General features: G+C 38.7%; 1 long non-coding RNA gene across 1 annotated transcript; it reads right to left on the bottom strand.

Annotated features, from left to right (window-relative positions):
• Nucleotides 1–250: 250 nt before the first annotated feature.
• On the bottom strand, nucleotides 251–13,588 carry LOC118499888. Its single transcript, XR_004902430.1, has 3 exons — nucleotides 13,511–13,588; nucleotides 9,299–9,305; nucleotides 251–263 (listed from the first exon to the last, which is right to left on the bottom strand). It is a non-coding gene; the product is annotated as an uncharacterized LOC118499888 (long non-coding RNA).
• Between the last annotated feature and the right edge of the window lie 293 nt (nucleotides 13,589–13,881).

The following is a 13,881-nucleotide window of genomic DNA, read 5'->3' as shown; positions in this document are numbered from 1 at the left end:
CTGATTTGTCTAATTCTGGTGGAGTTGGACTTCGGCCAAAATAGTCTGTAAAGCTGGGGAGACCCACATTTAGAATTGAATATGTGAATGGAAACCATCAATTACTTTAATGCATACCTGAAATTTCCTCCCTTCTTCCCTCCCCTCCTTTTCTTTCTTTCCTCCTTTCCTCTCTCTCTCCATTTCTAGCTTCCTTACTTCTATTTCTTGCTTCCTTTTCTTGTTCTTTTTTCACTTCTTTTGTTGCTTTCCTTATCTTATTTCTCATTATCATTTTCCATTTCTTGCTTCTGCTTTTTTTGCTCCTCTTTTCTTGTTTTCCTTTATCACTTTCCTCACTTACTTCGCTTGTTTCCTCTTGCTACATTTTTTCTTTTTTTTTCTCCTTTTTTTTTCTGAATCCCTCCTCTCACTTTCCTTTTCTTTCTTCCCTTTCTCACTTCCTTAACTCTCCTTCCTGTCACTCTTCCCTTATTTTTCTCTTCTGGTTCTCACTTCCATTTTCTCACTTCACTGTTCTTTCATCCTATTTCTCAAGTCCTTTTTTCATGCCTCCCTTTCTTGCTTTTCCTTCCCCAATTTCCCTTTCTCAGTTTTCTTTCTTGCTTCCCTTTCCCCACCTCCCTATTATGGCTTCCATGTCTTTGCCTTCTGTTCTTACTTTCCAATTTTTCTTGCTTTTCATTTTCTCAGTTCTCTTTTCTTCTTCTCTTTTCTAGCTTTCCTTTCCTTGTTTCACTTTTCTTGCTTCTCTTTTATTATTTCCCTTACATTGCTAATAGTTTTTGGCTTCCTATTTTTACTTCCCTATTTTTGCTTCCCCTTTCAACTTCTTTTATCTCACTTCCCCTTTTCTCTATTCTTTATTTCCCTTTTCTTGCTTCTTGTGCTATCTTCCCATTTTACACTTCCTTTTTCTTGTTTCCCATTCCTTGTTACTCTCTTTATTTCCATATTTTACCCCCCTTCTCCTGCTCTCTTTTCTTGTCTCCTTTTTCTTTCTTCCCTTTTCCTACTTCCCCTTTCACTTCTCTTTTGCTTCCTTTTTCTGGCTTTGGTTTACTCGGTTCCTTTTCCTTGCTTTCCATTTTCATTTCCTTTCTCTTTCTTCCTTTCCTTGTTTCCATTTTCTTACTTCTCCTTGATTCTCATTTCTTCAGGTTTCTTCTTTTCTCATTTCTCTTTATCTCTGTTTCTTTAAAAAAATTTCCTTGCTTTTCTTGCTTTCATTTTCACTTCCCTTTCTCATTTCCCTTTTCTGGCTTCCTTTTCTTTCTTCTTTCTATTTTCTTCCTTTCCATTTCTCAGTTTTCTTTTCTCATTTCTCTCTTCTTATTTCTTTTTTCTTGTTTCCCCTTTCTCAGTTCCCTGCCCTTGTTTCTCATTTCTTACTTCTTTTTTCTTGCTTCTTGTTCCTTGTTTTCCTTTCCTTGCTTTCTTTTATTCTTTTCTACCTATTATGTCTCCCTTATTACTTCCATTTTCACTCCCCCTTTTTATATCTCTTTTCTTACTTCTTCATTCTTTCTTTCTTCTTGCTTTTTTTTTAGCTTTTCTCTTCTTTCCTTTTTCTTTCTTCTTTAATTTGCTTCACTTTTCTTGCTTCTCCATTCCTGCACCCCTTTTCTCACTTTCATGTTATTCCATTTTCTTATTTCCCTTTTTGCTTATTTCTTTTTTCCCCTTTTCTGCTTGCATTTTTTAAAAGATTTTATTTACTTATTTTTAGACAGAGGGGAAGGGAGGGAGAAAGACAGGGAGGGAAATATCAATGTGTGGTTGCCTCTCCTGCATCCGCTACTGGGAACCTGACCTGCAATCCAGGCATTTGCCCTGACTGGGAATCGAACTGGCAACCATTTCTGCTTGCATTTCTTACTTCCCTATTATGCATTACTTTCATTGCTGTTGATTTTTCCTTATGTTTTACTTCTCTTTTCTTCCTTCTCCTTTCACATTCTTTCCTATTTATCTATTTTATACCTTCTTTTGCTTCTATTTTTTGCTTCCCTTGTCTTCCTTGCCTTTTCTTTCTTACCCTTTTCTTGCTTCCCTTCTTTAGTTCCCTATTTTATTTTCTTTCTTGCTTTCAGTTTTACTTTTCCATTTTTTACTTTTTTCTCATTTCCATTTTCTTCCTTGCCTTTCTTATTTCCATAATTTGTTGCCCCCTTTTTTATTTCCTGTCATTCTTACTTCCCTTTAGAAACTTTCTTTCTTTTTTCTTCCCATTTCTTGGTTCCATTTCTAGCTTTCTTTTTCTCCTTACTTATTTTCATTCCTTGCTTCCCTTTCTTTCTTCATTACCTCTCTCTTTTTTTTACTTCTCTTGCTTCCTCATCTTACTTATCTATTATGCTTCCTCATTATTACTTCCATTTTTACTCTTTTTCTTGTCATCCTTTACTCACTTCCTTTTTATTTTCTTCCATCCTTCTTTCACTGTCTTTCCTCCTCTTTCTCACTCCTCATCATTTCCCCCCGCCTTTTCCTTCTTCATATTCATCTTTTTCACCTCGTTCAATATAGGAGCTCTGCTAACTAAGGAAATCATTGTGGTGTTATTAAAAGATTATTTACTTCCCAATGAGCTGAACTGGCACCCAGCTCCTGCTTCTACCACTTTTTAACTGTGTGAACATAGTGGCAGTTCACTGCAGCTCTCTGAGCACACAGTGCCCTTATCTCGGTAACCTAGTTGTTGGGTGAGTTTCTCATCTTTGTGTTCAAGTCAAATTGGCTTGAACCTCATCCACTGTGCAGTTGCAGAGGGAGAGGTCTACATCTCCAAGATTTTAAGTGAGAGAGTTGCTTTGTCTCTCTCAGTGGACTTTGAGCTCATGTTCCTGCTTTGTAATTTAAAAGATGGTACATTCCTATGCTTCCTCTCTAGTCTGAATTGCAGCATTTCACATGTGGAACATCACTCACTTTCCTGGCTTCCTTCTGCTAGCCTCTCTTGCACACTGTTTTTGTTAGTAGCAGCTGTACTGATGGATTGGGGTCAATGAAGGATTTTTTTCTCTCCATGCAGCTGTTTGGGTTTTATCTCTCTCTAAAGCAAAGGTGGCAGACTCAGGTCCAATAAGCTAAAACTGGCCAGAAAACAAAGGCAGTCCACAGTCCCACTGTTCAACTGGCCCAGTGTTGTATGCCAACTTTTTAATTGATTCTAGCATTTGAAAATCAGGATATTTAATATGAAGATTCAGCTTTCTGGCTGCTCTTGAGAAATGGAGGATCAGGTCATGTTGGCTTCATTTCTGTGTTATCAGGTGCAGCAGAGTACCATTTGCTTCTTGGAGGAGTCTACATGCCCAGTTCCCCACAATCTCCCTGGCTTCTTTACTCATTCTCTTACTTGCCTGGTGCTTGGAGGCATTGTAGGAGACAGGCTGTTTTCTTTAATAATGCATGTCCAAAGCATCTTGTTTATGATTCAAATCCTTTAAAATCCACTTAACATTCCCTTCCTGGCACATTGTTTCTCTTGAAGGAACATACTCAAGACAGACTACATTCTCTTAAATGGAGAGGAGGGGAAGACTTTACCAGGAGAAAAAAACAATGTTAAGAACCGCCCCCTGCCCACACACGCAACAGAAAAGTATAGAACACTAAAGAAAGAAATTAAGGAAGACAAATAAATGGAAGCCTATACCACATTCATAGATTAGAAGAATTAACATCATTAAAATGTCCATACTACTCAAATTAATCTATAGATTTAACACAATTCCTAGCCAAGTGCTAGAAACAGCCTAACTGACAATCAGTAAATCAGTGGATCAAAAAACTGTGGTACATTTACACAATGAAATACTACACAGCAGAAAGAAAGAAGAAGCTCCTACCCTTTGTGACAGCATGGATGGAACTGGAGAGTATTATGCTAAGTGAAATGAGCCAGGTGGCAAAAGACAAATACCATATGATCTCACCTATAAGAGGAACCTAATGAGCAAAACAAATGAGCAAAATAGAACCAGAGGTATGGAAACAAGGAACAGACCAACAGTGACCAGAGGGGAAGTGGAAGAGGGTCTTGTCAAGGAATATGTAAAAGGACCCACAGACATGTACAACAGGGTGGAGACTGACTGTGGGAGCAGGGGGTGGGTAGGGCAAGGGAGAGCAATAGGGCAAAAATTGGGACAGCTGTAAGACAACAACAACAATAAAACAATACATTTCATTTTAAAATTAAAAAGAATAAAAAACATTTTACCCTAAATCATCTCTTGCAATGACAACATCAAACATCATCATCTTGAAATAACAACATTTTACCGTCTTCACCTATATCTTATCAGGGTAAAGTACAGTTTGAGATGACATACAAAGACAGGTAAGTAAAGGCCTTAAAGTACTTTTTAAAAAATCATTAAAATATTTATCTTTGTTAGTTTTAATATTCTTTACCTTGGTTCTCTTTAAATATAACAGCATGTTAAATCCCTGCTTGCCACCTTCAACTAGTTAGTAAAATTTTTTTCCTGATGTTTTCTCAGATGTTTTGAAGTTGGAATTCTTCTTTTTCCTATGTACCCTGCACAAATACAGCCATCCCTTCCTGGTTGTACCAGACCTGGTCTATCAAACTGAACTGCTGGTGCTCTCTGTCCTCCTTTCTTTGCCTCTACTTTCCTTGCCCATGGCACTTACCACCATCTAACAGGGCACAGCTTTTGCTTTATGGTATGTCTCCCTCTGTTACAGGCAAAACCCACAAATACAGGGCATCATGTTGCGTTCACTACTGGATTCCAGTGCAGCCCTCCATAGGCTCTAAGTAACAGTTTATGGAATAAGTGAATACTGGGCCTAGAAGGGAGGGTCTCTTCCTGTTTCTGTCACAGAAGTAGCAGCCCTACTCTGTCTGTCAGGGTCCCTGCAGCAGAATTTAAATGAAGAGACACTGTTCACAATGTTGTGGGCAGGATTGAAGAGGATTAACAAGTTATAATGTGAGACTAGTGATAGCTATGCCACTGCTACACCTGAAGGGACAAGCAGAGGGGGCTGCTCCCAGATCCTACTTGCAGAGGGCCCACTTGACAGAAGTATGGCCTTTGGAAGAGGGACTCAGGTAATCTGAGAAAAGGTTCTGGTCTTATGCTCTCACCTCCAAGTTGATTAAATCTAGTAGAATCAGAAGACACAAGATCCACTGATGTGTTTTATAAAATTAGCCCCAAGGCAGAGTCTTGTGCTGAGCATGTGTAAATCTGGAAGGACAAATGGAAAGAAGCCAGCATAAAAGCTCTCCTGTAGGCTCTCAGGTGAATGCTCTTCTTAATGAAGCACAGCTGTGGTTAGCAACCAGCAGAGGGATTTGGGGATGCCGGACTTGGGCCTTCCTGGTTCTAGCTGTCAGTCGGTCAGGAGACAGGTAAGTAACCACATGCAAAAGCTACATGGCTATCCAAAGCCTATGTAAAGAGCAAATTCAGGGTGCAGTCTATAGAGGCTGAGGGGCAAGCAGCAAGCCATGAACAGCATGGGGTTCCCAGAACAGGGGACCCTATGTGTTCCTCCAGCAACCATCCTGCCCATAAGCTGATGGCCAGGAGCTTCAGGGACCATTGCATTGCTTTTCCATCAAGCTTGTCCATCCTCAGTCAGCCTGAGGTTTTCTGTCTTGTGGCTGGAAGGTGGAGCTGTGAATATGAAAGTGGTGCCTGGCAAATGTGTTTCCAACTGAAAATAAAGGGTTTTCTGTATGTGCTGGGCATTCGCATCAAGGGACCCTCCCTTGATTGAGAGGTGAGTTTGGTCCTCTCAGTCCACTGCCTCTCATTTCATAGCACTTAAAGTTACTGTTTCTCTAAATTTCTCAGGCCTGTGCCCCTTTCCTCTTCTCAAGGCAGAATTAATTGTTTCTTTATCATTGATGCCTTTACTCATGGTGTATTCTGATGTTAGGGCACTTTTCACATTGTAATGTTGCTGCTTGTTTGTGGGTTTGCTTCCTGCCCTACACTGCCACACAAGTTCATGTTCACAGGCATGCACACACATGCACACGCATCCATACCTTCCATATCTTCACATTCCCATACACTGTATCTGGAACGTGGTAAGACATTAATAAATGTTTGTTCCATGAACAAGTGGCTGAATGGGAGCTGACCCACCTAGGATTGCCTCCCATAATGTCCACCAGGTTTTAGTTCTCGCCCATCTCCTCCCTGTCACAAAAGCTTACCTGGATGTCTCATTGTTTCTTCAAGGTCCTGCCCAGTGACCAACTTAGTGATTTGATAATCCAAAGCATGGCAATGCAATAGTGTATACAGCTGGGTTATATGTTTCCCTGCACTTTTGCAGACAAGTGTCTTCGTTTCTTAATCCAAATGGAATTATTTCCCACATATGCTACTCTCAGCAGCTTTGTAGTGTTTGTGTTCGAATGTGCTTTTTGTTGTCTCTTAAGTGACATGCTACTGTCAGTTGCAGCTCTTGCCTAATTCTGGTATATCCTTGATTTTTCCTCCTTCCCAATCTCTTCTTCTACTTTTCTTATGCCTGCAACATTTCCCAACCCATAGCAGGTGTCTGGGACAGGGTACTTTTGTACTGAGCTTCTCTTCTTGTGGCTGGGTGAATGGATGCAGCTGTTTTTTTTACCATCCTGAAGGCTGTGGGAGGGGTCTCCTGGCATTTTTGAAGGAGGTGTGGGGGAGATCACAGTGTACTTGTGCATGTGTATTAAGCGTAAGCTACTCATGTTCCAAAAATTTTGAATGTGACTTAAGGGGCAAGCTCAGCATATAGAGGAAAAAAATACATGAACTTAGTACTTTCCTTTCTAAAATGGTATCACATTTGGTGTCCATCTGAATCAGATTCATTTGCAGATGTTCTTGCTCATCCAAGTCAAGGAGGTACCAGCATTCTACCGCCTGACAGCTGATAATTTGTAATTTGCTGATTTGGAGACTGCTTATGGCTACAAAAGTTGTAATCTGCTCACCATGTATAAATGGCATGCTCCTCTGCTCATGTCTAATTCCCCACAGGAGCTATCAGCCCGACATGTGCACATTTTGACAAGCCATTTTTGCACAGATAGGATTAAATTATATCACAGGGGAAAGAAAAGAATTAGAGATGAGAATGTCGAAGGCTCCAGGAAAGGGGAGCACAAGGTCGTAGCTGCAGCTTTTTCTCTCTGGAACACTTCAGAAGTTCTTCTAAGTTTGATGGTTTAGAGAAATGATTCTGATGTAGAACGTCATTTTCCTAAAACTGCCTTGTTCAAAGACCATGCACCTAAATGTTTGAACACAAAGAAGAGCCATATAAAGTTAGACCTCTGGAAAATTGTTAGGTGGTTAAAATCCCGTGGGATTTCAGGTCCTCACAACACCTTATTCACTGAAGCACCTAGAATATTTATTTATTTTGGTTGTCAGTTGTGTTCTCTAAACTCAAAGTTTCTTGATGATACAGATTAGACTTTATTCATATCGTATCTGTGCCGGCTACATAGCAGATACTCAAAATTGTTAGCTATGAGTGCAGTGATAAAATGTGTAGGCCAGAGCACTGACATCTAGCATTTTTCAGGCCCTTTTCTAATGCAAAGACAAGAGAGAGGCAAAGACACAGTGACAACACAGCAGAGAGAAACACCACAAGAGAAGTGAAGTCTGGGCCACCCAAGGGCTTATGTGTGAAGGACCCAGGGCATGGTTGAGGCTAGTAGACCTTGGCAGGCCATGTTGAGGTGCTGCCATGCCTTCGAAGTTTGTTCATGTGGGAGGATACAACAAATCAAGCTGCTACCTTAACCTGTGCCAAGGGCATCACTATGGAGCCTGGAACATGGTCCAAGAGCACAACTTGAGGACGTTCACCACTGGCCTGTATGGGGCCGGTGTTCATTCTGCGACTGTATTTGAGGAGGTGATGGCAGTGGGCAAATTGAACCTTGCAGTTTTCTTCCTGCTGGGCATTTAGAAGTTTACTGACCTCTTGGATATGAAATAGTCTTCAGGACTCAAAGAATCATAGTAAATGTTAATATTAAGAAGGAGCATCTGGCCTTCCTATTGGAGAGAACAGGGTGATGCTCCAGTGATTAACTGGAAAAAACAAAAAATAGCTTTTTGCCCCTAAGTTGATGTGGTCAGACATAAAGTTTCATATATAAGGTCTGGAGTATCTGTGGAACATTAATGTGGAGGTTCCAGAAGACAGATAGAAATATTGGCTTAAAATATATGGAGAGGTTGGGGAGAAAGGTAAAAGTTTGGAAATCATCATCATATTGATAAGACTGTCTTATATTTAGCTTAATATTCCACTACCTATATAGTAGGAGTGGAAATAAGTATTTGTTGAATAAATAAATTAATGAATAAGTGAATAAGTATAAGTAAAGTAGAACAATTAATTTTTAAAAAACAAATATGCTGGGACTTTTACATCCATATTTTTCTCTACTTCAGAGTAGTCATCTTGGATTTATTCCTGCAATATCTTTATAGCCTAGGGAAGTTTCTAGCTCCCATAGAATTAATTACATTCAGAGTGCATGCTTTTACTTCTCTTCAGTGGTGGAGACTCTTTATCCTTTAAGAGCGAGTGTGATTTCTGAAAACAACCAAAAGCAATTCTTAGTCATATTTGGTGAGTAATTTGGGGAATAGGAAAAAACCCCAAAATTTTGGTCAGTAACATTTTAAAATTCAAAAGTAATAGAACTTAATTTTTAATTCTGAAGTCAGCATTGAATAGCAGCATTAAAATGTTTGAGCCTCCAACCACAGCCTCCCATGGTGATGATTACTGTGGAGTCCAATACTGCATTGATTTTAGTAGAATACCACACACACACACACACACACACACACACACACAATTTATTTTTAAATGTAAAATTTAGGTGTTCAGTGTTGGCCAAAAGTATGCTTTCTTAACTTCTTGTTCTTTCTCACTAGAATTCACCTTGTCTCTCTTTTATTCCCCCATCTATTTAGCATTTTGTGAGTTATAACAGCTGTGGTGTTTGAAATGCCCTATGAGTTGAAGCAAGTACTGCTAAAAATAGGACACTCTGAGAACCAATAAATGGGAGGTTATGGGGTTGGTACCTCACTGTACTTTGATTCTTCTATCTTTTGTCACATTTTTTTAAGCCCTGACTAAATCTGACTGCAGTGAGACTATTTCTTTGGTTGGATGGATTTTGTGCCATTAAATTTTCATTATAAGGATTTGACTCCAATATTGGTGGGATGGTAGCAAAACAAAAAACAAACCCACATTGGTAGTAGTCTATTCAAAAGACCCAGGTTCTAGTTATGACAATATTAGTAATGGTATTACTATTATTACTATTGATACTATTACCAATGCTACTGCTACTATTATTACTACTTCTGTATTTTAGATTTGCACAAAAATTTTTATATGCTTTCCCTTAATTAATACTCATAAGAATCCTGTGAAATAGAAAGACATCAACAGACATATTTTCAGTAAGTAAAGTGAGCACAAAGTAAACTTTCAAGTATCCAATTAAGAATGACATTGAGCAGGTCACTTTAGGTCTTGGGTCTGGACTCTCTAAGATCCACTTGCTTTAAAATGTTATGCTCTATTCTCTTAATAGGGTGTAAAATATCACTATGCACCAGAGTATAGTTCTTCATGCCCTAAGTTTCTCATAAATCAGGAATCATGGGGAAACACTCTCCCATTGTAAGAGTTATAATATGTGCAACAAGCAAGTTGAGTAAAATTAAATACTTAAGCAAAAAAATAAAGTCATGCAAGTGTTTATTTTGAGAATGTTTTAGTATTACTGCTTCTTCCCTCTAGGCTGGTAGAACCATTACTTTTATCTGAGAAGTTGCTATGGAAACCAATTTGTACTGTTTTCCCTTTGCCATAATATTTTTCTCAGGCACGCTCTATCTCTCAAAAATCTTAACAGCAGTGAAACAGACATTAAACCCTAGAGGATTAAAAAATAGGATTTGTATTTTTTCTCCTGACCCCCTCCCTCATCCCTTCAAAGGCATGACTATTGACAAATTGAGGGCTCACAGATTCCGCCAACAATGGTCTATTTTCTACACAGACAGATGCTGACAGAGGGCCTGCCATGTTGATGAAGGAAGGGCTGTGACTGCCGGTCTTCAGGTCTCCTGCAGACCACAGTCCCACCTGCCATGGACACAGGTGCTCTGTCCTGGTTTGAAGGATTAGAGCCACTCATCACACTTAGAAGAACATAAGAAACACAGAATTTTTGTTAATCAACATCAAAATGATCAAACAGGTGGCATAAGTGAGGATGAGAAAGAAAGTTTTTCTTTAGGGTTCTGAATTCACTGACCAAATAGGCATTAGGAAAACATGGGAAGAATCTAGAAACATTGTGTTCATGAGGTTCTTAATCTTGAAGATGAATTTTTATTATGGTCTAAGGAGAGTACTGTTATATCAAGTCACTTCATAATAGGCTTATGAGGTATTTCACAAAAGTGTTGTTACCATTACAGCCTAAAATTATCTCAAAACTTAGCAATGTAAACTGGCAACCATTTTTATTTTGCTCACCAAATTATGAGTCAGAAATTCACGACATTCTTGGCTTCAAAGTTCTCACTTGAGATGTCTCATGTGTTGGTCATCAGAGGTTGGCTGCAACTGCTGCCATCTGAAGACTCAACTGGGCTGGGTGTCCAAGAGGCTCAGTCACAGGGTGATGGCATTTAATGCTGGCTGTGGCCGGTCATCCTTGTCACCACTCTGGAATGGTGGCTTCAGGAGAGTCAGATTTCTTGCATGGTGGCCTACTTCCCCCAGAGCAAGCATCCCAAGAGAAGTAGATGTAAGCTGTGTGACCTCTGATGCCTGGCCTCAGAAGTCTTCGAGCATCACTTCTGCCATACTATTTGTTAAAGCAGTGATAGACCTGTGAAGACACAGGAAAGAGGGGAAGAGATCCTAAATCCTGATGAGAAGGTTGTCAAAGAGTTTGTGGTCTTTTAAAAAATATGCTAAATAAATGGATTTTCTGGCAAACTGCTTATAACTTCGAGTACAAACTTTCTAAGCTTAACTCTTCCTCAATACTCAAGATTTTTAAAATTAAATTTATTGGGGTGACACTAGTTAATAAAATCACATAGGTTTCAAGTGTGTGATTCTATGATACATCATCTGTATATTTTATTGTGTGTTCACCACCACAAGTCAAGCCTTCTTCTATCACCATTTATCCCCAGATACCCTCTTCTACCTCCCTGTATCTTCCTTCTCCCCTGGTCTCAGGATTTTCATTAAGAGCATCCATTAATGCACTCCATGGAAGTAAGTGTTATCCACAGGGCATATTGAATAGAAGGATTTTTTAAAATGAAATTTGCTTGCTGCTTACTCTGTTCCAAGAGTTTTATGTATTTTATTTCAGTTAATTTCTTCTCTTTTTTTCTTTTTTCTTTTTTTTTCTTTTGCTAGAAATAGACTTGGTTTTGAGGAGGGATCAAATAGTTAAGAATTATTTTTAAATGTTTTCAGTGTTGATAATTTAAAAATCCTTAAGACAGTTGTGAGGTACTATTTTTCTTAATTTAAATTAGCAGAAATAAATGAATACAGCACAATGAATTAAGAATTTTAAGATACAGGAACACTTATAACAGAATTGCAGTATTTTGTAGAATATTTCTTACAGAATATGGCAAAAATATTCTTGGCTGACTAAAGCCAATTCCTGAAAACCCAGTCTGAGGAAATAATTATAGACAAAGACAGCACTAGATAGATTAGAATTTTGCACTGCCGTATCTTACTGACTGTCAGGTAGCAATGACTTTAATACACACCACTACTTGATGCACCACTAAGGAAAAAAAAATGCCAGTTACACTTGAATGACATGCTTATTTATCAACAAAAATGGTTATTTTACACAAACTGTAGGAGTTCTTTTAGACTTAGTTAAATATATAATTTTAGAATCACATCACATGCACACATAGGCAAAAGAATTTGGTTATGGTATTACCTGTTTTGTGTGCTGAGTTTGTTCACTGAATCACTTTTTCTTATTACATTTCTTTTTATTTATGTATATATTTATTTTTAAAATACATTTTATTGATTATACTATTACAGTTGTCCCAATTTTTCCTCTTTTCCCCCCTCCACTTAGTACCCCCATTCCCTCTAAAATGTCCTCCTTAGTCCATGGGTTGTGCATGTAAGTTTTTTGGCTTCAGTATTTCCTGTTCTATTTGTAACATCCCACTGTCTATTTTGTATATACCAATTTACAATTTATGCTTCTTAATCCCTGCACATTTTCCCTCATTCTCCCCCTTCCTCCTCCCTTCTTATAACCCTCCAAATGCTCTGCATATCTATGATTCTATTCCTGTCCTTCTTGCTTGCTTAGTTTTTTTTTTAGATTCAGTTGTTGATTGTTGTGAACTTATTGCCATTTTAATGTTCAAAGTTTTGATATTTTTCTTAAATAAGTCCCTTTAACATTTTATGTAATAATGGTTTGGTGATGAACTCCTTTAGCTTTACCTTGTCTGGGAAGCACTTTATCGCCCCTTCCATTCTAAATGATGGCTTTGCTGGATAGAATAATATAGGTTGTAGATCCTTGTTTTTGACCACTTTGAGTACTTCTTGCCAATCCCTTCTAGCTTGCAAAGGTTTTTTGTTTTTGTTTTTGTGGGGTTTTTTTTTGAGAAATCAGCTGACAGTCTTATGGGAACTCTTTTGTAAGCAACTCTCTTCTTTTCTCTTGCTGCTTTTAAGATACTCTCTTTATCTTTAAACTTTGGCATTTTAATTATAATGTGTCTTGGTGTGATCCTCTTTGGGTCCAATTTGTTTTGGACTCCCTGTGCTTCCTGGACTTGTATGTCTATTTCCTTCATCAAATTAAGGATGTTTTCTTTCTTTGTTTTTTAAATAAGTTTTTATTTTTTTGCTCTTTCTCTTTGCCTTCTGGCACTCCTATGATTTGGATATTGGTACATTTGGAGATATCCCAGAAGCTCCTTATACTATCCTCATTTTTGTTTTTGCTTTTTTAAATTATTATTTTCTTCTTGCTGTTCTGATTGAATTCTTATTACTTCCTTATGTTTCATATCATTGATTTGAATCTTGGCTTCATCCCCTCCAATGTTGGTTCCTTGTAGATTTTTCTTTATTTCACTTAATGTAAGCTTCATTTCTGCCTGGGCCTTATTTTATGTTGTTGCCATAATCAATGAGTTCTGTGAGCATAAATTGCCAGTGTTTTGAACTCTGCACCTGATAGTTTGCTTACCTCCATTTGTTTAGCTCTTTTCCTGGGGTTTTGTTCTGTTCTTTCATTTGGCCATGTTTCTTTGTCTCCTCAATCTGACCACTTCCCTGTGTTTGTTTCTGTGTATTAGGTAGAGCTGCTTTGACTCCATTTTAGTAATGTGGCCTATTTTAGAAAGGGGACTTGTAAATTGTATGGGGCGAAGCCATAGGTAATCACCAGGCAACCCATTTCACCGCTTTCTGGCTCTGTGTGGGGGAGGGCTCAGAGAGGGCATAATGCTGTTGCCTGGCTTCTGGACTTCCTGGCACTTGTCCTGTTTTCAGTCACTTCACTTTCTTTCTACATGTGACTGGTGCCCTTCTAGCTGTTGCTCTGGAGCTGAATTCCACAGTGGGCAGGTCTGCATGAGTCCTAAGTCCATGCAGGCTCTTTAAAAGGAGTCTCCTTAAAATCCTGAGGTTTCTTCCACTGCCCCAACCCCCCACTGGTTTTTATAGCCAGAGTTATGTGGATTTATCTTCCTGGCACTAGAACCCTGGGCTATGTGGTCTGGCCTGGGTCTGGGATCCCTCAATTCTGACGTATCC

This window comes from Phyllostomus discolor, chromosome 4, assembly GCF_004126475.2.
Source record: "Phyllostomus discolor isolate MPI-MPIP mPhyDis1 chromosome 4, mPhyDis1.pri.v3, whole genome shotgun sequence".
NCBI lineage: Eukaryota > Metazoa > Chordata > Mammalia > Chiroptera > Phyllostomidae > Phyllostomus > Phyllostomus discolor.
This window is presented reverse-complemented; position numbering and strand designations above follow the sequence as displayed.